The sequence below is a fragment of the Gopherus flavomarginatus genome, chromosome 5 (genome assembly GCF_025201925.1).
Source record: "Gopherus flavomarginatus isolate rGopFla2 chromosome 5, rGopFla2.mat.asm, whole genome shotgun sequence".
NCBI classification, from domain to species: domain Eukaryota; kingdom Metazoa; phylum Chordata; order Testudines; family Testudinidae; genus Gopherus; species Gopherus flavomarginatus.
In genome coordinates, this window is record NC_066621.1 from 156,102,481 (window position 1) to 156,126,207 (window position 23,727).

Below are 23,727 nucleotides of genomic sequence, written 5' to 3' on the forward strand. Positions count from 1 at the left end.
ATCCCTGACAGATGTTTGTCTAGCCTGTTCGTCAAAACTTGAAACTGAGTTTCCCATATCCCAGACACGAGCCCTACCTACCAGGCTACAGAGTCTTTAGGAAGTGGAGAAGAGGTGAAATATCATAGGTGAGCCATTTTGTAAATGGCCTAAGCTACTGAGGTCTACTTAGAATAATATGTTATCAGATGACCTTGTCCAACTCAATTCCTGGCAGGTCAATAGTTTTAGCACTATTTAGCCAGAAGGCCAAAGTCCTATAGGCTGATTTTTGGTTCTGCCTTGCCAGAGGCCAAGGCCCTAGGGACTGTTTGTGGCTGTGCCCTGCCAGGAGACCAGAGCCTCATAACCTGCTTACTGCTCTGCCTTGCCCAGAGGGTTAGAGCTTTGAGAGTGCTAGTTCCCCGTTAAGCTTGGTTGAATAGATACACAGTACTGAGGGGGCATGGCCTTTCTCTGAGACTGCAGGGAGGATTGGCCATGGACCCTGACAGTTCAGTTCATAGAACAGTGGGACTGTTGGGTATTTAAATACTACTGTGATACAAATAATTAATAATGAAATATTCTTTTAAGGCTCCCATAGTCTTCTGCACCTCCACTCTTGTTTTCATACACTTGATAAAGGATTAACATTCAAATGCCATCTCCATCTTTCACCTCACGATCCCTGCCAGAGAGGACTGTGGCACAAATGACACTGTGTATGGAATCTGTAGTGAATAGCAGTAGCAACCCTCTCATCAGGAAGCTAGACCATGGCAAAATTCACCGTTTGAAGAATCTGTGGTGTCCAGCTGCATAATATCTGCCTGGAAAATGAATCAAACCTTCAGATGAAAACTACCTATGAGGGGTTGCCTGCGACAAGAAGGGTTGGGACTTGATGGCCCAAGAGGTTCCTTTCCAATCCTGTGTTCTAACACATCCTTCAGGGGATGCATTACTTTGAATTCTCAGTCCCTGTTCTTTTCACTGGTGGTTTCATCCCATTGAGGAGGCGTTCTGCATTAGTGCTGAGGTGAAGAGAAAGTGGCGACAACTTCCTGTTTTTCTAAGATGCTGCCAAGACCTCTTTCTGAAGTCTCTTAAAGGCCAAGTAGTCCTGAAATCATTATGTTCCAGGTCTGACCTGGGTTGTGAGCAAAAGCCTCTTAGCCCAGTTTAAGGAGTTGTTGCTGAAAGGTTATTGCCCAGTTTAGTAAATATCTTGACTGTAGGACAAAAATAAATTCCTTTCAGACTGATTTAAATGCACGGCAGGTACAAAAACCTAGTCATCCACTACCTTGCAGTGCAGCAACTGCTACTGCTATTTGCTTCAAGTACAGAATCTCTCTCAGAAACACAGTCTATCATCCCTGCTTGTTGGCATGAAGCTCAAGGATTGAGTTCTAAGGCCTGTTAACATTTTCTTAGCGAAGGTAATTAAAGTTCCAAGAATAAAACCAAACAAGCCAGTTAATTTTTAGAGTGGACAGACAGCTCTGTCATCCCTTCTGCTGCTTGACAAATTGACAGCTGGACAAGTCTAGCAGCAATGACGGCTGTGTACAACTGTTAGAGAGGGGCTTGTTTTGAAGCGTAGAGTTCCTGGAGAAGCAAAATTAGAAATCACCCAAAGCTACAAGTTTATGAAGTTCCTTGTTTTCTACCTCTTGGTCAGGGAATAGAAAATCTTCTTCAGCATCTTCTCTGACGGGGGGAAAAGTTAGGGCCAGATCATCACCTGGTGTATATCAGTATAACTCCACTGGAGTCAATGGAGCTATGTTGATTTATACCCGCTGAGGATCTGTCCCTTAGATCTACTTTTATACAGTCAATAGCTCTAATTAAATTGCCCTCATACATCTGTACGTGGTTTTCACAGGAGTTATTGGGTTGCAGATTATGATGTACAAAATGTCAGGTCACCTGAAGATGAGCTCTGTGTGGCTCAAAAGCTTGTCTCTCTCACCAACAGAAGTTGGTCCAATAAAAGATATTACCTCACCCACCATGGCTCTAACATCCTGGGACCAACAAGGCTACAACTACACTGCATACAACTGGCTTTGGATCAGTTTCCAAGACTTTATAAAGGAGAAAAAAATCATATAGTTCCCCATACTGCAAGCCTCCGCCAGGAGCTTACCTTTGCTCATGTGAGTAGCTGATGAGACTACTCATGTAAATATTTCTGCATGCAAGTAACTTTACACAAGATCAGGGTAACGGGTTACTAGTTGTAATTGATATCAGGTTCCATGCTAGCTTGAAAGGGAAAGTGCCTCAGCAAAAATGTGTTGTCTTAGATACTGTCCCTCTCTGATTTGCTCACTTTACAAACTAAGTGACATTTTCCCAAACACCAGCACGTCACAGACACCCTGGTGCAGTGTGGAACAGTCAAACCTCGTTCTCTCTGCTTTGTGCAAAATTAACTGGCTTGCCATCAAAATGGAAGGATCCGGGATCAGGATGTAGCTAGATAATTTGCCCATAGTGAATAGGGTAGAGGAGACTGCCACATGCCATCTCCAGCAGCTGCCGTGGAGCTGAAATGCTGCAGTAGCAGAAGACCTGTTCATCAGTAAACTGAGAGGTGGAGACTTGGCAGGTGTGTAGGACATTGATTGTAACAAAGTGCAATTTTGCCAGGCATTTCCCTGAGGGTAATTATACTTTTAATAGACTTAGTGGGGGGTATCTGAGATGTAGTATGATAAGTGAGAACTCTAGTTCTAAATTAATATGAGTCTGGTTTTCAGCTCAGGATTTAGTCAGGTTCCCAGTTGAAGTGAATGGGGCTACGCTGATTTACGCCAGTGTGGGATCAAGACTGGCGAAAATGTTCCTACAGTTTCCATGACTGCAGGCATGAATTGGGCATGTGCAGATGGCCAGTTGGACATATAACCAGCCTTTTGTGTCTGCCCCCCAAATAAAAATCCAGTTTGCTTGTGAATGTAATCTGAGAAATATTTACAGCTGGTTGGGGAAGGAGGTTATTTCCCCCCCTTGTGAAAAACTTCATTGAAAACAAACTGTCTTAGTTTGCACAGAATTTTTTGGGTTCTCATCAAAATAAAAATAACATGAAACCAACTCATTTTTGTTTTTTCAACAGAAACCTGAAACCTTTGGACAGAAATGGACTTTTTTTTTTGGTGCAAAATTGAAAAGCCATTTTTCATTTAGACAAAAATTAAATTAAAATGTTTTGACATCCTTCACTGAAGCAGAAGCAATTTCCGTCTGTGATTATCACCACGATCACAGGACAACGCTATTGGGTGATCCTGGGCAAGTCATGGCCTCAATCTGTCTCAGTTTCCCCATTTGTAAAATGGGGATAATTATGTTGACTTCTTTTGTAAATCACTTTGAGATCTACTGAAGAAGAGCTATATGAGAGCTAGGGATTATTGTTATTATATACATGTACAGTCAAAGGATTCTGTAAGTGTGGCTGTATGGAGGATAGGTAAATCAGTGACTATTAGCCAGGATGGGCAGGGATGGTGTCCCTAGCCTCTGTTTGCCAGAAGCTCAGAATGGGCTACAGGGATGGATCACTCGATGATTCCCTGTTCTGTTCATTCCCTCTGGGGCACCTGGCATTGGCCACTTTTGAAAGACAGCATACTGGGCTAGATGGGCCATAGGGCTGACCCACAATAGCTGTTCTTATGTTCTTTTGTGAGTGTGTGTGTTTGGGGGGTGTCAGTGAGATAATTGTTTGGGACACAAAACAAATGTAACTAACTCAATTTGCAGAAAGGAGGTATATGTCCTTAAGGGTGTCTCCACCTGATGCAGAATGGAAAATGATGGCATGTTCCATTCAGCCTTATCAGTTGGTGCGCATGGGAGTACACCAATGTACATGTTGAAGGCTATCTTCCCAAGTCAAAGGGCTGCTTTTTTAAATATACGAGCATTCAGCTTTTCCTTTACAATAGCACAAACCAGCTCATCAGCTGGGGGCATGTTTTTCAATAAACAATTATCTTCAGTGCAAGTTCTTCAGTGCCCTGCCATTTTGTATGCTGTGCAGTATCACGCTTTTTTGGCTTTACACGTTGTCTCTCCTCCATCACTTAACACATCACTGTTTAATTGGAGAGGCCTGTCTTCAGAGAAGGAAGCTTTCTGATCTTGTTGAAGCAACTTCTGAAGCGTTCAGAACTGAATTCCTTGTGGTTCTCAAGACATCAGTATGAATTTATTGCTAGCTGATCATGACTGGCACTTGGTGACTGTTTGCTGCATGTTGTAAGTGGCTTTGCAGTGGAGCACGTAGTCATCTCAAAGATTTTAACCATAGTCACGCAGTCAGCAACATTCTTCTTTTGAATTATTATTACACAAGTTCTGATTCTCACTGTATAATAGTATTGATATTATATATAGTACAGAATCATCTTGCATAGCATTTTTTGCTACAATCTGCTGATACCATTCTCACTGCAGACAATCAAAAGAGCTACCACTGACAGGGACAGCTCTACGTATTTTGCCACCCCAAGCACGCCAGGCAGGCTGCCTTTGGTGGCTTGCCTGCGGTAGGTCCACGGTCCCACGGATTTGGCGGCACACCTGTGGGAGGTCCGCCAAAGCTGCGGGACCAGCGGACCCTAAGCAGGCATGCCGCCGAAGGCAACCTGCCTGCCGCCCTTGCAGTGACCAGCAGGGCGCCCCCAGTGGGTTGCCGCCCTGGGCACGCGCTTGGTATGCTGGTGCCTGGAGCCACCACTGACTTCAGGAGGGACAGCTTTTGGCCCTGAATCCTTTACAGGGACCATAATCTTTACAAAACACAAATGATAATGGAAGTTGTAGCTTTCAAAGGAGCCTAAAGGAGTCTATTGGCTTTCCATGGGACCTATCTATGTATCTAAGGTACTTGTATTGCCCCACCACTGGGATATCCATGTTTGTGATGGTACCCTACACAGGTGATGAGAGAGTTAAGTGGAAACTGAGATAAATTAGGGCACCTGGCTGCATCTGGAGGGTGGGTGGGGCACAACTAAGGAGGAAGTCTAGGGAGGAGTTGGGTGGGAGCAGGAAGGGCTGCAGGGAGAGGGGAAAAATTCTGCAGTCCCTCTCTGGTTGCTAGAGAGTGGAGGATAGGCCTAGAGGGAGGTAGATGTGCAGTCAGCTCAGGGATGGCTGTGGGAAAGGGCCTGGAGGAAGGCCAAGATAGGAAGGAGTCCAGGGAGGCAGCGAGGAGGCTCAGGGAGCAGAGCTTAGCTGTTCACTGCAGGACCCCTGGACTGGAACCCAGAGGACAGCGTGGGTTCCCCGAGCCGCCACCGGAAAAGGTGATGGAGAAACACCTTGACACAAGGAGGAGAAAGACTTTTGCGTTTGGAACCAGGCCTCCAGGGAGAAAGCCCTGGGAGGTGTCGCCCCACACAAGAGCAGGAGAATAATGCTGCACACCATGGGATGGGGTGTAGGGTCTGTGGAGCCGTGAGCCAGGTAGGAGCGAAGAGGTATGTTTGCGTTTAGTTTATTAGATTCTTTGTTTCTTCCGGAAGTGGTTGGTCGAAATGTAACCTGCCTGGAAGATGCAAGGATGTGTTCAGATGCACAGGTTACCTTATGAACCTACCAAAGCAGACAGCCATCACTTGCAGTAGCAGACAAAACCCACTGCTAACTCCAGAGTTCAGAGCCGAGGAACAAGTTTATTTCAGCACAGCCACAGAATAGCGCACCCCAGTGATCAGTCAAGGGTGACCGGCCAATGATCTGGCTGAGTATATACAGGCAAGGCTGTCTGTAAAGAAAGGCAGAGGCTAAAGACTCAGTACACTCTTCTGTACCCAAGATGACAACCTGCTTTTAGCAACAACCCTCCTCTGATTCGTCACATGATAACAGTTAATAAGGTTTTACAACCAAATATAAGGTTCTGCATTACATGCTAGATTATATAACTAATTTAATTACTTATTAACAAGTAATTAACAGCTGTTACCCCCAGCTGAGACAGGGATACTATAGCCCAGCTCTAATGGGAGTTAGGTGCCTAAATAACTTTGAGGATCTGGGCCCAAGTGACTTACCCAAAGTCACACAGGAAGTCTATGGCTGACTGGGGAATTGAACCTGGATCTCCCAAATCCCCATGGGAGATGGGCATTTTAGGCTCCCTACCAGCCTAAAAGCAGTGGGAGAGAAGTTAGGCGCTGCAGCCAGTGGGGACACAGCCATTTGGTGATGTGATTTGAAAACAGGTGGGGGAGTATGAGTTATGGGGTGTGCTTGCCTCTTCAAGGTTCCCTGCTGGAGACCCCCTGATCCTAGCACACCCTGTCCCAGGAAAGGAACAGCAAAGGTGAGTCCTCCATGCCCGCCTAGAGAGGCTGCATAGAAGCAGCCAATCAGAGCCCAGCAGGCTGAGATAAAAGGCACGGCAGGCCCTGAGCAGGTCAGTTTCTGGCTGGGGCCTGAGGAGCAAGGAAGGGAATGGTGCTTTGCTCTGGCTGCAGGGAGCTCGATGGGCTGCATTTGCTAGCTCTGGGAGCTAAAGGACCTGAGAGCTCTAGACCTAAGGGAATGAACGGAGGTGAAGCAGCCCAGGGTCTGTAACAGCAACCAAGTAAAGGAAGCAGCAGGTGACTGCTGTCTGTAGGGTTGCTGGATTGGGATCTGCAGTAGTGGAAGGGCCTGGGTCTCCTCACCAACTAGTGCTGGAGCAGCCCAAGCCCTGCAAAGGGGACTTGGCTAATTTAAAAGCCCAAGAAATGGGTCTAGATTTAAAGGGTCTCAGAGACAGGGCTGAAGGCCCTGGGGAAGGTAGACAAACAGTTTTGTCAGGACTCTTTTGTAAACCACAAGGAGGGGATAAGTTTCCTTTTGAAGCCCTAGCAGAGGGCTGGGAGCCCAAGAGGAGCTGGAGAGAGAAGGCTCCCTCAGAGAGAAGAGGCTGAGTCCAGCTTGAGCCAGCGATGGAAGACTTTTGTTTTGGTTTTTTTTCTGGACTTGAATGTCCTGCAAGGGTTTCATCCATATTGACTGTGAGATTTGGCTGGAGGGCTGAGCCCATGAAGACCTGCTTAAGGAGGTTGACAGCCTACATGGGCTGCAGGGAGAAAAAAAGATTGCAGCATCGCACCCAGCCAGGGCTGGCTCTAGCCATTTTGCTGCCCCAAGCACGGCGGCACGCCGTGGGGGGTGCTCTGCCGCTCGCCTGTCCCGTGGCTCCGGTGGGCCTCACGCAGGCATACCTGTGGAAGCTCCATCGGAGCCGCGGGACCAGCAGACCCTCCGCGGGCGTGCCACCTGTCGCCCTCCCGACAACCTGCAGAGCGCCCCCCGCAGCATGCCGCCCCAAGCACCCAGCTGATAGGAGACACTCATGAGAGGTAAGTGACCTTCATTACAAGGGGAGATAAAGTGCAGCTGATTGAATGATTTCGTTCACTGTCCTCAGTAAATAATCAGCCTTTCTGCAGGGTTTAAAACTACTTAGCTGTTTAGACTCATAACACTGGGAAACTGAAGCCTGGAACATAGGAGAGGAAATAAACACTAGTTTGTTGCAATGTTCTGAGCTCACATTTACATGGATCCGTATTTCCAGTTAAGTCTTCCTGAACATCCCCAAAGACATCAGAGTAGCCAGCTGGAGCGAGAGAATCAGCAGCAAGCCAGAGCTGGGGAAGGACATGTTGCTGCCTTCACCCAAGGGAAAACCTTGTTGGTTCACCCGACTCTGCACTGCTGTCCAGATGGAATTTTCAGAAGAACCCTGTACTGGTCTTACACCGCTCCAGTTGAAGGTTTCTAATTCGAGATAGAAGTTAAGCTCCAGGGACTGCACTGTTGAATCCTGGGTGTTGGGCAAGAGGATCTGCAGCAGCCAGGAGGAGTGAAGTTTAAGTTCAGAGAGGAAAAATCAAAATTTTAGAATAATAACAAAACTCAGTCCCTAGGTGACATTGATACCTTTTTATTTTAACTCCCTTTGAAAGACAAGGGGAGTTAGGCACCAAACTGCCATTTGTGTGTTTGATACTTACCCCTGAAATGTGTGTTTCCCTTGTGGGGAGCAGCTTTTGAAACTGTGGCTGGCCTGGGTAGCCGTCACCCTTAGATCACTCATTCAAATGCTGTGTGCATCAGAAGAGGACAAAAGGTCTCCATTACTGCGTAGACTGGGCATGCTGGAGCCAAACTGCAGCCAGTCTGCCTTACTTCTGTGTCTCGTTAGTTCTAGGCTGTGTGGCAAGCTGAGATTCTGTGGCAGCATGAAATGGAGGGAGAAGGCTTTGAACACAGAACTGTCTATTATCCAATCAGAGCCTTTGACCTGAACTATCTTCAATGTTGATGATTTAGCTGAAAGGAAACCTGGATGTGACCCAATCATAGTTTAATGGGACAAATCACGTGTATAAAGTTGCTTGTATGGAATTACTTATGGGATTGGGGCTTTAGGGGGACCAGCAGCTGCAAAACCATGATGGGGCATTTTTTCTGCTCATTTTATGAGTCGAATTCCTGTTGAGCTGCGCATCTGTACCAGAGAGAATGTGCTTAGTACATTTCAATTAAGCAAAACGATGACACCCTTGCAAGTCACAACATTGCATCTCACCCCGATTAAATAGCACTGGCTGTGTGCTTGGGAAGGGCAGTATAATGTACCCTGTCTTTCAGACTCATTCTTCAAGGTTTGAAAGGGCAGGGACCTTTGCCGTGTGAAATACTAGCAAATTGCTGGCTATAACTAAATGGCAGCGGTAATAAATTTGCAGTGTATTTCCTGAAACCCGACAGCTCCTGTAGGATAATAATGGCCAGTTGCACTCAGAAAACACAGCTATGGTGTCTATTGCCTTTACCAAGTGATCCATATGACGTCCTTTATTTACTGACAATCCAATTGCCAAACATTCCGGCTCCTCCAAATATGTAACTTGTATCTCATTTCATGCCGCAAACCTCAGGTGCTTGCTTCATGTAGCTTCCTGGGGAACATAGGAGCCCAACCACCTAAACAGAAATGTACTAACAGACATCCAGTTCAGTCTATTTCTTCCCAGCAAGGTGGGCCCAGCTCTGCATCATTGTTATAAGCGCAGATGAGAGGAGGACTTTTGACTGTCTCAACCCTCCTTGTGACTCATCCATGGGGCGGGATCCAGGACCTCTAACACGAAACCACAGTGTTTCCCACACTTGAGCTAAAGGAGGATCTCCATTAGTTGGTAGCAGTAGCAGGCTCTTATCCTCTGTCTGGCCATTAGAGATATAATAAGCCAGTGTGTTCTCTCTTGTGTCCTACCAGCTCCACTGTCTCCCAAACTCCTTGTTCCTCCTCTCTCTGGGGGGAAGCTAACAGTGATCATGGTGCTAGCACAGAACACCTGCTGATGACACTAGTCTAGAACTGGCCTCGCACAACCTGCTTGTACTCTCCTTCAGACCTTGCCCTCCCATGCACAGTTAGCTCTAATTCCAGCTAAGAATGTCTATAAAGTGGAGTCCGTCTGTAAGAATCATCAGTGCTGCATGCGCAGGGGTGGGAGATTGGGGGTGGGGTGCATGTTGGAGTTTTGTGCCCCCTCCACCACCCAACTGCATCTTTCCACTTCCCTGCTGAGCTTGGCCCTTCACTGCAGCTCTAGGGCCTGCAGCCCTGCCCACTTGGCCTGCATGATAGAGCCAATGTGGAGAGCATGTGTAAGGGGGAGGGCCTGGAAGAGAGGGATTTTTTTGGATGGGGAAGATGGGGTCAGGGGAGCAGCAGAAGCACAGCTGGAAGGTTTCTTCCCCCCATCTTCAGCATCTGACTTGCAGGGAGGGGAGTGTTGCTATTTTGCAGTGAGGTGTATAGAGGACTCCCCCACCCTTGCACTGAGCTATCCCCTCCATCTGGGTTGCTGGCAACAGGGTGTGGGTGTGCTGTTTTGTGCGGGGGCAGGAGTCTGGGGGGCAATGACCTGTCCCCTCCTCCCTCTGCTGTCTGAGCTAGGAGCCACCCACCCTCCCTTTCATTGCAGGCTGTGCATGGTGTCGTCCCCAGCCAGCCCCCTCTCACCAGGGTGGAGCACAAAGCTGCTGGCAGGAGCATCCTCAGCCTGTCCGCAGCAGCCGGGTTCGCTCAGCTGTTTTGCCAAGTGGGGGCTCTCCTGCCCCATTTCCCCCCCCACATGATGTGGCTGCTCCACCCCTTCAGAGACACCCCTAACTCTTTGTATGCCCACCCCACCTCCCCATCTGTCATCAGCGCCCTCCGTCTGGGACCAAACTGGTCTCGGTGTCACTCCCCTCACCTAGGGTTGTCAGGCAGCCGGTTTTTGAAAAGGGGACCCTGGCGGCTCTGCTCAGCACCGCAGAATGAGCCCTTAGAAGTGACCGCAAGATCCGGCTCCTAGGCCGGGGGGCCACGGGGCTCTGCGTGCTGCCCGAGCACTCGCTCCTGGCCAATGGGAGCTGGGAGGGGATGGTGCCTGCAGGCTTCTGGGGCACAGCGTGGTGCCAGGGCAGGCAGGCAGCCTGCCTTAGCCCTTCTGTGCTGCTGACCGGGAGCTGCCCGAGGTAAACCTGAGCCCCAATGCCCTGAGCCCACCCAAACCGCCTCATCCCCAGCCACACCCAGAGCCTGCCCCCTGAGTCAGAACCCTACCCCAGCCTTGAGCCCCCTCCCACACCCTGAACCCCTCAGCCCCAGCCCAGAGTCCTCACTCCCTCCTATACCCCACCTCCCGGGCTCAACCCGCAGCCCTCTCCAGCACTCCGAATTCCTCAGCTCCAGCCTGGAGCCCCCTCCCATACCCCAAACCTCCCACCACCACCCCAGATCCCTCACCTCCCCCTGCATCCCAGCTCCCAGCCCAGCCCAGGGAAAGTGAGTGTGGGTGGGGGAGAACGAGCCACCGAGGGGGTGGGGCCTTGGGCAAGGGACGGGGCTAGGGTGTTCCATTTAGTGTGATTAGAAAGTTGGCAGCCCTCACCCCACAGGGCCAGGCTGGGGCTCTCTTGGGCTGCACCCCTGCTCTGACGGGGGTAACAGGTTCTGTTTCCTTTCTCTGCCCCCCCTTCTCCTGCTCTCCCCAGTGGGAGGGGGCACGCTCCCACCTGCTGCGGGAGAGCCCGGCCCTGCCAGCTGAGCCCATGCTGTGTCAGGCCCAACAGTGATGGGCAACACCAAGACCTCAGTCACCCACCAGCACGCCTAAGGGGCAGAGGCAGGGGGACCTTGCTTATGGTAAGGGTGTGGGGACGTGGAGCTTTGGCTTGCTTTGTGGGGTGAGGTCAGGGCTTGTGCCCTTATTGGTGCTGGGCATCAATGGGGCGCACGGCCTTTGTGGAGGAGGGGTGGCACCTGCCCTCAGGCTGCAGCACTGAAGAGCCAGGGTCGGAAGGGGAATGGAAAGATGCACCCCGGGACTACTGACCCCCCACTGTCTCCAGCCCTTGAGCGTGGCCCCATCTGCTTTCCCTGCACAGGCTCTGTCAGGCAGGGCAAGTGGACAGGGCTGTGTGAAGGACCAGGGTTGGGAGGGGAGTGGAAAGATGTGCCCCTTCAGTACTGGTCCCCTGGCCCCTACCCTTCAAATACACAAGTGAAATACACCTATGTGCACATGTGACTGTAAACCAGGAATTTCCGAGCACAAAATGCCATTTTCTTGTTTACTAGAGGAGTTGAAGCTCTTACAGAAGCACAGTCTATAGGAATCTCTACTGCTGTTCTGCCAGCGCATATGTTAAGTCAGCAGATTGTTCTTAAGGGATATAAAGGTCCTGAGGGGAAGGATGCTTTCTCGCATTCATTTTTAAGCCCTATGGCTTTGGAGATGTAGATGTTGGGAAATATTGGTAACTAAAGGATATTGCATTTGGGCCTACTCCGTGGACAGACAGGCCTGGTTGAGTTCAGTGAAGGTTTCACCCTCGTTGGGCCTGGAGAAAGGGCTGCCCAGCTTTCCTAGTCCAGCCTGCTCTGCCTGCTGGAAAGTGTTCCAATCAAAGACCAAGATTTTCAAGCCAAAGTGATGCTCCTAACTCTGTAGCAAGGCACCCACGTGCCGGAGACTTGGTTTTCAGAAGTGCGACTGAGCACCCTCAGCTCCCGGGACTTCGGAGGGGATGTGGGGAAGAGTGCCTCAGCGGTTTTGACAACCAAGCCACTTGAAGTTAGGAGCCCAAATACAAATGCTAGGCAGCCCCGTTTGGGAACGTTGGCTGAATTTCCTGGGGTGATGGAAACGTAGAAGCAAGCTGAGCGGTGAGGAGGCCAGAACTACTCAGTCAGCCGTTTGTGAGGTCTTGAAACATTCTGGCCTGTTGCTGCTCTTGTCACCTGCTACCTGGAGCCTTTGGACTCCCTCTTGAAAAGCTGTTCAGGTGAATGCAGTCTGGACTATGCCGCACGGGCAGCGGGGAAGTGCCTGAGGCGCTATATTCCAGGGGCACGGCTAATATTTCCCTGTCAAAGCTGAGTGGAAGATAAAAATAAATTTGGCCTCACCCATGCAGAGCAGGGCTCTATAAAGAGGGCTCATCAATCATTTTCACACTGGAAACGAGACCTGTTCCATTGCAAAGCCAGGCAGCTGTACTTTATGCAGCAGGAGTGGCACAAACACATCATTTACCATTGGCTTAACGAAAACCTGATTGGAAAAGAGAGGGTGACAGTGTAATTGATTAGGGAGATGAGAAAATATTTTTCTATGTCATGCCTTGTGCTATCAGTTTAAACAATGAACTCCAAGCAGAGAATCCAGCAGCTGAAGGCACTTCAGGGTACATTTACCCACCCAAAGACTCAGCCGGGTGTAGAAGACAATAGAAGCCATTCATCAAGGGAATGCTGCACTTTGGTGGTTGGGGGGAGGTGGGGGAGTTATCAATTGCATTTGTCTGACAAGAGATTAAAAGATCCAATGTCAGTAAAATAAGCCCCAGGGAAGTTAGCTGAGCAGTACAAAGGGAGGGATTTCAGGCTTTTTCCTCCTCTGGCACAGGAAAAAAGTGTGGCAGGGCATTTGGGGTAGGGCAGATGGGGATTGCAAACCCTCTGGCATCTACTTAACAGTGATGTTAGATAGAGGGTGGCCCACTGTCCAACAATATTGAAGTTCCAGGGTATAATGGGGTGCTGGGGTGATCCTGAAGGAGTCCTCGCTAAGTGAGTACAGAGACCGAGACGGCCGTGGGGGGAAGAGCGAGACTAGCAGGCATTGGGGAGTGGGGGAAGGTACAAAACCCAAGGAGAAGAGAGAGACAAACACCAGACAAGAAGAGAGTAAGAAGGAAGAGGAAGAAAACCTGCACCATCACACTTTGTATCACCTCCCCCGAACCCCCGCTACCTCTAGGTGAAAATGTGGAAGGAAGATCCCTGCGGCTCCCCAGAATCAAATGCATGGGGGGAAAGCCCAGTAAATCTCACTAAGGCAGATTCACGCGCAGACTGGGAGCACTGTCTGGTCTAGCTGGGTAGCTAGAGCTGTACAGCTCTGCTGTCTCTCTGCCCTTCAGGGGCTCTCAGACTCAAACAGCATCAATGTCCTGACATTCTGAGCTCTTCCTTAGACCTTGCCACCTCCTCCTCCTGTTGTCCTAGGCCTCTCCTGGTTAATTCTCTGCCATTCTTTGACACTTGCTGCCTTTCAGATGTTGTTCAGGCCTAGTAGCCTACGTACATTGGTTCTTCAATCTGACCCTGATTCAGCAAGATATATGACTTTAAGCACAGGAATGATGCCGTTGGCTTCAATGCACATGCTTCAGGTTATGCATGTACCTAACCATCCCACTGGCTCAGGGCCTGTATAGCTAAATCTAATCATATACTTGTGTCTAATATACATGAGATAGGTATTGGATGGTATATTTTGCCACACCCTATTTTCTGGTATAATCCCAAATCCCTGAGCTGGCTAGCTGTCTGTGGGATTCTGCAGAGGCCTATTGGCCACCCCAAATTATCCAAAGTTCTGTTTCAGGAAGAAGTCTCACCCCTATTCCTCTAACTAAAGCTTTGGTAGAATTTAGGCTGACCCATCTCCATTGTGGTCCTGAGCAAATGTATGAGAGCATGGGAGAAGAAAGTTTAATGCACGTCAAAGCGAAAAGTGAGCGGGAGGGGTGTGAAGAAGCCAGCTGATTTGAGGAAGAACCTGAGGCCTTTAGTTAGTGCTGGTCAAGAAGCACTGGAGAATATGTGGAGGGCCAGGGGAGCTTCAGAGAGAGAGGAGAGCTTTATAAAACTATTATTTATTACAGTGGTTAGAGATGAACTTTCTGACTCTGCCACTGACATACTGTCTGACCTTAGCCAAGTTAGTTAACACCTCTGTGCCCCAGCATACCAGGACAATGATGCTCCACCCCCTTTTTCCAAACACTTTCTGATCCCCTGAGGATATGCTCTGGAAGTGCAAAGGTAGGATCAGAGCTCTCTGGGGGCCTCTCTAGTCTATTTGAGCTCCCTAGTCTAATCTTTAATATCTTCCAAAACAGGTGAGAGATGCTTTTGATGAAGCCATTTTCTGGGATCAGAAGCCAGGCACAGAATGCATAAAAGTACGGCAGCTGGCCATTTTCAAAGCAAATGTCCCAGCTGTTCTGAGACTCTATTTGATCAGCAATAAGCTTTTTCTTTACAAATGGTCTGTCATCTTTTTATTTTCTTACAAAGAACAGATTTTTGGGAAAGATGTCCTGGCTGATTTAGAGCAGGGTGAGTTGAAAGCTCTGGGGCATAGATGCAGTGCCTGAGTACTGAACAGGAAAGCTGTAGGTTTTGATTTAGGAATGCATCTCTATTCCCCACCCCCCGCTTTACAGTTTTTTGAATGCTTGTGGGGTACAATATTTTGATCAATTATGATGATGATGACAGAAGAGTGGAATTATGAGCATAATTATAATTACCATTTTTATGCAGAGTTAATTAATCATAAAAATACTGCTTTGTATAATTTTTTGTTTAATGAAATTCATTATAGAGGCCCCTGGAGCCCTAAATATATCATTAAACAAATTAAACCTCTGGCTGGGGTTAGGGCTATTAAACAAGCGCAGCCTGGATTAGTGACCAAAAAGGACTGAGTGAGACATTAGCCAAATTAAGGGAGGTGCCACAGCTGCCCTTTCTTTGTGGAGGAGAGTGCACTGGTGAGTGGGTTTTGGCATGCTGATGTCTGACATCGATGGTTGGTCTCACATTGATGCCAGTGTGCATCTGGAGTGGCCCCTTACAGGTGAAATCAGACTCCTTCTTCCACAAGTATAGAAGGCAGGTCGGCATTGGAACCTGGGTCTGGCAGGGCTGGGGCTATGCAGGGCAGGCCTTATAGGGTATGTGGTCCTCAGGAGCTCCCTGCATTGCATTACGCTAGTCAGGAGGACTCGGGGTGGCGTGTGGGTGGGAAGGAGAAAAGCGGGACTGGATGATCTGATGCTGCGTGGAACCTTCCATCCTATGCCTTGCAGGGAGCTGTCATAGGCCCTGTGGAGCAGACTCCAGCCATTGGATTGCTCCACAGATCAGTATCTGCAGCTCCTGTCTGGTCCCCACAGTGCATCTGTTGATTTCCTCATCCAGCGAGTCAGGCGGGATGAAAGTTGCATGAAGGTGGTGTGTAGGGGGGAGCTATTAATCCATTTTATGGAAAGCTTTGCAAAGCTGCCTGTTGAAGACTAGCATTGTTGCATATTGAGGCACTACAAAGCATCTATTCAGATTTTCTAAACAAGTGTGTGTAGGGCCCAAGATTTACTACCTGGTCTCCTGCCCCTCAAAGAGGGGAGATTTAGGATCTACAGGATGAGGGACAGCAGGGAATGTGTCCAGAACCCATGAGACTGTTGAGCTCTGCCAGTTTAAAGGAACTTGTGCCTCACACCTGAGGCACTGCAGCACTGGAGGTAAATGTTCCGCTGCCATTTCATCCCATTCCGGGGCCCCCAGGAGCTGAGGGGCTTCCCGTGGCTATAGGCTTGACTGCAAAACCCAAGCAATGGAAGTCTTCTATCCATGGACAGGCTGGTCACACATGATGATAATGCCAGCTTGCCAACATTGCTCTACAGATGTGCCCAAAGCTTGAGCTGAGGGAGGAATAGCATGTAGATGGTTCAGTCCTTGTCCTTCCCACTGAGACGGGTTTTGGTAGTGGTGGATTTGTGTGACGTGGACACTTGAGCACTGGCAACTAGGCCGTTGTACAGCCATTGTGCAGGATCAGCTTTCTGTCATAGCAAATGGCCTGATTCAAATGGATAATGTAGAGCAAAATGCTCGGTGGGCCCAATATCCTCTTCATTTACCCCAATATAAGTCTCTTGATTTCAGTGGAGTTACTCCTGATCTACACCCGTGTCACCTGTATGGGTGTGGGAATGCCAACTCTGCTATAGAATTCTATACGGTGGTTCAACGAGGATCTCATTCTCCATCAAGTTCAGACAGGTTCTGGAGGAACATCTATAGAACTCTAATGGTTTCCTAATTACTGACTTCCATAGGTGTCGCCATAGGGATAGAGAGATCGGAATCAAGCCTTTATTCTCTTTGCCAATTCCCTTTCATGTGGATCATTCGCATTCTTTGTGGAAAACTTCAGCAGCCTATGCTCTTGGAGATGTCTTGTTTTATTTCTTACCAGTGTCTGTGTAATGGAAATAGAACTCTTGGAGGTATTAAATTATCAGTTTCTCACAGGTACCCGGTGTGGTGATTGTTACGGTTGTTGTTATTGATGTCTGATCTGAAAGCAGAGTGCAAGGTTTGTTGTTTTTAATATAATATGACATGTCTTAGCACGCAGGCTGAGGAATGGAATACAGAAAGAAAAAGGCCTGTTCTGAAGTGACTCGCAGTGGTTAGTACCCTTCGGCTGGAAAAATACCTTTCTATCTTTTTTAAATTTCTTTTGCTTTTCTGTCCTCACCCAATGAAGGTCTAAATCACACCTTTGGCCAAATTCTTTGTTGTAACTCCAGTGAATGTAAAAATTAACATTCCTAAATCCCCAAATTTACATAGACCAAGTCATCCCTTGGCAGAAATCATAGACACCATAAAGAATACTTAAAAATAAAAAAGGTCCCCAATACATTTTACTTAGGGAGCTGAAAAACACCTCAGAATAAATCCAACATCCATAATTGTGAACAATGTTTAATAAGAAATATTTTGCTTTGACTGTAATGGAGAGGACCCATTCTCATTTATATTAGGACAGAATGGGTGTAACTACCACTCTAGGCCTCTGGAATTGTCTGCCTTGGTGATCAGAGACTTAGAATCATAGAACTGGAAGGGACCTTGAGAGGTCATCTAGTCCAGTCCCCTGCACTCAAGGCAGAGCTAAGTATTATGTAGACCATCTCTGACAGGTGTTTGTCTGACTTGCTCTTAAAAATCTCCAGTGATGGAGATTCCACAACCTCCCTAGGCAATTTATTCCAGTGCTTACCCACCCTGACAGGAAGTTTTTCCTAATATCCAACCTAAACTGCCTGTGCTTCAATTTAAGCCCATTGCTTCTTGTCCTTTCCTCAGAGGTTAAGAATAATTTTTCCCCCTCCTCCTTGTAATAAATTTTTATGTCTGTGAAAACTGTTAGCATGTCCCCTCTGTCATCTCTTCTCCAGACTAAAAAAACTCAATTTTTTCCATTTTCCCTTATAGGTCATGATTTCTAGACCTGTAATCATTTTTGTTGCTCTTCTCTGGACTTTCTTCAATTTGTCCACATCTTTCCTGAAATGTGGCGCTCAGATCTGGACACAATACTCTAGTTGAGGCCTGATCAGCATGAATAGAGAGGAAGAATTACTTGTGTCTTGCATACAGTACACTTGCTAATACAGCCCAGAATGATGTTTGCTTTTTTTTGCAACATTGTTACACTGCTGGCTCATATTTAGCTTGTGGTCCACTATGACCCCCAGCTCCCTTTCCGTAGTACTTCTTCCTAGGCAGTCATTTCCCATTTTGTATGTGTGCAACTGATTGTTCCTTCCTAAGTGGAGCACTTTGCATTTGTCCTTATTGAATTTCATCCTATTTACTTCAGACCATTTTCCCAGTTTGTCCAGATTATTTTGAATTTTAATCCTATCTTCCAAAGCACTTGCAATCCCTCCCATCTTGGTATCGTCTGCAAACTTTATAAGTGTACTCTCTACGCCAATATCTAAATCATTGATGAAGATATTGAACAGAACTGGACCCAGAACCGATCCCTGCAGGACCTCACTCGTTATGCCCTTCCAGCATGACTGTGAACCACTGATAACTACTCTCTCTTGGAACAATTTTCCAACCAGTTATGCACCCACTGTATAATTGCTCCATCTAGGTTGTATTTCCCTAGTTTTTTTATGAGAAGGTCATGCAAGACAGAATCAAAAGCTTTACTTAAGTAAAGATACCACATTTACCGCTTCCCCCACATCCACAAGGCTTGTTACCCTGTCAAAGAAAGCTATCAGGTTGGTTTTACATGATTTGTTCTTGACAAATCCGTTCTGACTGTTTATCACCTTATCTTCCAGGTTCAAATTGATTGCTTAATTATTTTCTCTATTATCTTTCCGAGTATAGAAGTTAAGCTGACTGGTCTGTAATTCCTTGGGTTGTCCTTATTTCCCTTTTTATAGATGGGCACTATATTTGCACTTTTCTGCTCTTCTGGAATGTCTCCCATCGTCCATGACTTTTCAAAGATTATTGCTAATGGCACAGATATTTCCTCAGTCAGCTCCTTGAGTATTCTAGGATGCACATCATCAGGCCCTGGTGATTTGAAGACATCTAACTTATCTAAGTAATTTTTAACTTGTTCTTTCCCTATTTTAGACTCTGATTCTACCTCATTAGACTTGCTATGGACTAGAGCTGATTGTAAAATGGAAATTTTTTTTAAAAAACTGATTCATGACAAATACGCTTTTTTTTTTTTTTGGTCAAAACATTTTGAATGTTGCCATTTTTTCCCCCAATAGCACTACGATGAGCTTAATCTCTCTTAAACAAGTTGGACTTTGTTTTATTCACCAGATAGCAGCAATGAGGTTCTAGGAGCCTCGGTCTTACTAGAGGGTTCCTCTTGCACTTTTATTTACATAATCACTCACTGAGTAGTCCCTCACTGGACAGCTAGCTCCACTGATTTCAGTTAGGTAATTCATGGAACTTCTATCAGTGTGATTGAGGGGGGGGGGCAGAATTTGACCCTTTACACTTAATCACATTGAATAATACAGGATCCCATGAGTAATTCATTGAAGTCAATGGGACCATTCATGGAGGAAGGTGCTACTTAAGGTAGGGAAGAGATGGGCACCCAGGTCAAAGAAAGCAAAACCCTTCTTACACCTGGCAACTTGTTAAATATCACATCTATGAAGGCGCTTTCTTCCTGACCCAGATAAAGAGCAGTTTCTTCCCTGAAGCATGAGACTTAATGCTTACCTTTACAAGCTTACCTTTACAAGCTAATAATATTCCTAGCATTCATGTCATCTGATCCTTTTGTGAATCTGACTAAGCTATTTGACTATGTAATGTCCTGCTGCTGTGCCTCTGGATAGAGGAAAGGGCCTATACCATGATCACTGTAACATTACTTGTAGTATAGTATTCATCCACTAGATGTCTCTGTGTGCTGAGTGCCAGATAGGATCTGGAACCTGGTAAACAAGGGAGTCCAAGCTGGGACTCAAACTGTGTGCACGTTTGTGTGTAGTAGGCTGTTTTCTTTAATAACACCTTCTGTTTAAGAGAGTCCATGATTCCATAGATCATGACAGCTAGGATGCCATGTGCTTCACCAATCCCTGGATGTCGTTTCAGCACTTGGGTCAGTTAGCAGCTGACATAAATTAGAGTAGCCCTCAGGCTCCACACAACAGCCCCAGAAATGGGAGAGTTAATAGGTGAGTTTTACATCACCTCTTTGTGACCATTTCTCGATCCATCCTAGGTGCAGTTTGGCTGGAGCCTTGCATATGGCCATACATCTATAGCAAGTTTGAAGCTTTAAAAAATAAGCCATTTTTGAGTTAATTACCAAAAAAAAATCTGAAAAATGTTTTGATAGAAATCCTCATTCTTAGGTAACTCTCAGAGTTGCCAGGGTCAGGCAGAGCTTTCATAAAAATCTGTTGTTGCACTGAAGACAAACACAAACAACTTCGATGTGCAAGGTATTTTTCTGAAAAATGATTAGCACCTGAGAAGAGGCACTTATGGCAATGTCTTCTCAGGCATAACTAGCATCTAGCACAACACTGTAATATTTATGTTATTGGTTAGTTGGAAACTTTGAAATCATGAAAGATTTACATGAATGATGCAGAGCTGAAAATGTTTTATGACATGTTCATTCACATTAAATCAGACTTTGCCGCTTTAGTCTTCTTTCTAGACAGTTATGCAAATCCAAAAAGACAGGGAGGGCTTTAAAATGACTTTCAGCATCAGAAGATTAGCAGAGAATGACAGACTCCTAAGAAATACGGCGCTGCTTCTGTGACTGAAAACGTCCAGCCCTTGTGGGGAAGTACAGGCAGAAGTGAAACTAGGAAGAAACAGATTAAAGCTCTTCATTTGATCTTCTTTATTAAAGCCTTTGTATTCTTTGGTATGATCGTGGCTCTTTATTTTATGAGGTGGACAATATGAAACTATACTTAAAACTCATAAGGAATCTTGTAAATTGTAGTGTTAGTTTGAATCTACTATATGTCCACTTTCCCACCCTTAGTCTTATGAGCAGTCAAACTAAAAATTAACCAGGAAACTCTGCGCGTAAGTAATGCCCAGCTGATCCTGCAAAGCCTTGTTGCTATGATTATCTCTGCCCGGGTTAATAGACTCCTTCACTTCAACGGGCCATGTGGGTAAGCATAGATTGGGTTAGGCTCAAATGTGTGCCATATATGGGTGATCATGCACCTTTAGTGCTGCCTTCTGTACCCAGTATGGCTCCTTTGAAGTGCTGACGGCTTGGAGAAGAATGATCTGAACATTGATACTCAGGGGCTGCTCTCTCATTGAGCACTGCAGGGATTAACCCTGCCCTTTGTGCCTGTGCTATTTCTGATGGTATTTCCTTTAGCGTTTGGCTCAGCGGCGGCGGCTGCAATTCCTACATTATGAACAATCGGATGAATCGGATGCTGTACCTTGCATGTGTAATGTTAAAGACTGAAATCAGCAGGTGCCAACCCCCTCATCTTAGACCTTTGACTCCATGACCCAGGTCATGTACCAAGGATCACCTACACCTTTTCTTTGGCATTGCCTCACTGTTGAGTACCTGACTGTGCAACCTTTTTGTCCTCTAAGGGCTGGATCCAAAGCCCACAGCGGTCGCCCCATGGAGGTGTCCTTCAGTCTCAAGCTGTGCAGCGTGCACAGATCAGATTCACAGAGCTTTGGCTGCACACTTACAACCCTGTAAGCCCCCGAGTTCAAAAGTCACGAGTCAGGCCCCCACATCACGAGATTTAAAACTAACAATCATGTCTCTATCATTTCCTTTTGGTCTTTGAGCCTTCAGGGTGCACTTAGGTCACATTTCCGAGGGTTTCTCAGCAGCCCTGAGGACTAGGATGGTACTTTTCCAAAAGGAAAGCTGGGATGGTCCCACCATGAAATGATTCCAGGAGCTGGGGCTTCAAGGAAAGCACGAAATGTCATGAGATGCACAATCAAATCATGAGAGTTGGCAACACTGCTTCGACAATGGGGCTGTAAGCATTGGCATGTACCTGGCGCAGTTCATGAACTCTTCTGACACCTGTTCTTTCTGCAGCCAGCGGGAGACCCTGGCGCACATCTATGTAGGGTGCATCAGGTTGAAGCCTCTATTCAGACTCCTCCAGAGCCTCCTACTGAAGTCCTGGCTTCACTTGTTTCACCTCCAAATTCACGCACACCCCATCCAGGGCACCACAAAGTCATGAGACCCCTTTGTCAACCTCTTCCTGGCACTGGTCAAGGTGGTCAACCATCATACCAGGAGGAGGAAGCTGCATGTGGGGATGCTCTGTGACAGTGAGACCTATTTCCAGTACGCGTCCAGACAGTGTTCCTCTGGGCAGTGTCCTCTGACTCCTTAGTGCCCATTGCTCCTCAAAGGTCTCTATCTGGAGTTCCCTGCTCAGTGTTGCCCTTTGGATTCCTAATTGTTAACCTTTAATCTTCACTCCCATTCTTGTTTTTTCATCTGTTGTCCCTGGTACTTATGGCCTGGGCCCCGTGACTCCTCCCACTTGGTGGAGTGGGTGGGTCTCTAGGTTTGAGTGGGCCTAGACCCACTTGTCCCAGTGCCCGCAAATAGTACTGCACCTACAGTAATGGAAGGGATCCTGCTTGGGGACAATGTTATGAGCACTGCACCTTTGCTGGTGCTCCTGCTTTAGTAGTTTGTGCTTTTCACAGATCGTCAGTCGAGTGCTGACCTGGGTGCAGCTGACTAGTCAAAATTCTCAGGAATGCATTGGGTGGCCATGCGTAATGTAAGCAAGCGTATGCATATTATTTATAGTGCAGCAGTGTCGAGAATCCCCAGTTATGGACTGTTGTGCTAGGTGTTGTACAAACACGGAAGAAAAAAAGGCAATCTCTGCTCCAAAGAGCTGCTGCTGGAGAGGCCTTTTGTGCATCCTCTTCCTCCTCTCCACTCTGCTTTCTCTTTTGAGCCTGCTGCTCTGGATGTTTGCTGCCGATAAATGCTAATCCCTGGTTCCTACCCTGCTGCGCTAAATCTCTTCGTAGATGTATTGCCATTCTCATTTGCTAACTGGAGAGCTGCATGAGTAAAGCAATTCGCCTCCGGACGTATGAATGAGTGGTTAGATGAGCTACAGCAGGTATGGGTAGATTTATGCGTGTGGTGGTGTGTACCGTACAGACACCATGCACCCGGTTAGCATGGGTACATAGAGCAGTGCAATCAGTGGGGTGCAGTCAGTGGGGCCCAGCTTAGGCAGGTAGAGTGGAGTGCTTTTGCATACCTGAAGCCCCAGGGGACACATTCTACATGGCGCTCTGCACACCCAAGCAGTGCTCCCATGGCTATTTTTAGCAATGTAGCGTCCTGCTGCCGACTCTCTGCTGGATTCTTTTCCCCACTACCTCCCCCTGCCGGAGCCTTTCACTGCAGTGTGTTGCTACACGTGTAGTACCTGTAGGCTACACACTGCTGTAAGTGTAGCCATCTTCTGTGGGAATGCCTGTTGCAGCAGTATTAGGGAACAAACAGAGAGGCTGAGGGGGTCATAGAAGCAGCTAGCAGCACGAGGGACTTTCTCCCTCCCTGTCTCCTTGCCTAGAAAGCTGCTACCTTGGATCTTCTTTCCTGCTTCTGCTCAGAGTTCCTTGGTCACAAAACAGTCCTCTTGTCACTGCTCCGATGGCATGTATCCATCGACTTCAGCAGAATGCAGCCAGCAAAGCAATTTGACCCACAATATGTTATTGAATAACATTGCGGCACTGGCAGATTGTAGTCGAACATACACAGTTGTTTCTCTACTCTGGTGCACTGAACAAAAACCTAGTACATCTTGCTAATCCATCTTGTCCACTAGTGATCAGAACCGGGTGAATCATGGGTTTTTCGGTGGCTGGCAATTCTAAATATGTGTGTATATAGATGTGTGTGTTTCGGGCTGAAGTGAAAATGAATATTTTTATAATTTTCAGAAACTTGAGAAAAAATTGCTTCAGGTTGAATGAAACCT